A 1,159-nucleotide genomic window follows, 5' to 3' on the forward strand; every position below is an offset into this window, starting at 1 on the left:
ATAATAATAATAATATTAATAATAATAGTAATGTTGGTATTTGTTAAGCGCTTACTATGTGCAAAGCACTGTTCTAAGCGCTGGGGTACATACAAGGTAATCAGGTTGTCCCACGAGGGGCTCACAGTCTTCATCCCCATTTTACAGATGAGGGAACTGAGGCCCAGAGAAGTGAAGTGACTTGCCCAAAGTCACCCAGCTGACAAGTGGCAGAGCCGGGACTTGAACCCATGGCCTCTGACTCCAAAGCCTGGGCTCTTTCCACTAAGCCACGCTGCTTCCCCAAGAGACTTAAGAGACTTAATATTTGTCTCTGTCTTATACCGTCGAGTCATTTCCGACCCGTGGAGATACTATGGACGCATCTCTCCCAGAACGCCCCGCTCTCCATCTGCAATCATTCCGGTAGTGGATCCATAGAGTTTTCTTGGTAAAAATACGGAAGTGGTTTACAATTGTCTCCTTCTGTGCAGTCAACTCAAGTCTCCGCCCTCGACTCTCTCCTAGGCCGCTACTGCCCAGCATGGGTGAGTTTTGACTTGTAGCAGATTGTCTTCCCTTCGCTAGCTACTGCCTAAGCTAGGACTGGAATGGATAGGCCTCTGCTTGACTCTCCGTCCAGTAGCCGAAACTGGTAGAACTGGAAACTCTCCAGGTGCGACCCTGAGAGGGGAAATTACTTAATACTACTAATAATAATGAAAATAATTAGAATGGACACAGTCACTGTCCCATATATGGCTTAGTACAGTGCTCTGCACACAGTAAGTGCTCAATAAATATGATTGAATGAATGAATAAATGTGATTGAATGAATGAATATGGCTTTTAGGGCTAAGTTAGAGGGAGGAGCATTAAATCCTCATTTTACACCTGAGGTAAATGAGGCACTGTTCAGTTCACTGACTTGCCCAAGGTCACCCAGCAGACAAGGGACAGTCAGGATTAAAACTCAGGTCCTCTGACTCCCGAGCCCATGATCTCTCCCCTAGACTATGCTGGTTCCTGTGTTACACCATGTGTTGGGCTAAAAATCTCCGTGATTTGTGGGCTTATCAGTTGGCAGTAACTTCAGGTCCCTGTTGTTTCCGATGCGTACGCTACTGCACATGGACCTGGGAAAACTGAAGCTACAAACTAAAGCCTTTGAGCAGGTTAC

General features: G+C 46.1%; 1 non-coding gene across 1 annotated transcript; it reads right to left on the minus strand.

Moving 5' to 3' along the window:
- Positions 1-537: 537 nt before the first annotated feature.
- On the minus strand, positions 538-673 carry LOC119944900. The gene has a single exon (XR_005456041.1). It is a non-coding gene; the product is annotated as a small nucleolar RNA SNORA7 (small nucleolar RNA).
- Positions 674-1,159: the final 486 nt, after the last annotated feature.

This window comes from Tachyglossus aculeatus, chromosome 23 (assembly GCF_015852505.1).
Source record: "Tachyglossus aculeatus isolate mTacAcu1 chromosome 23, mTacAcu1.pri, whole genome shotgun sequence".
Lineage (NCBI taxonomy): Eukaryota > Metazoa > Chordata > Mammalia > Monotremata > Tachyglossidae > Tachyglossus > Tachyglossus aculeatus.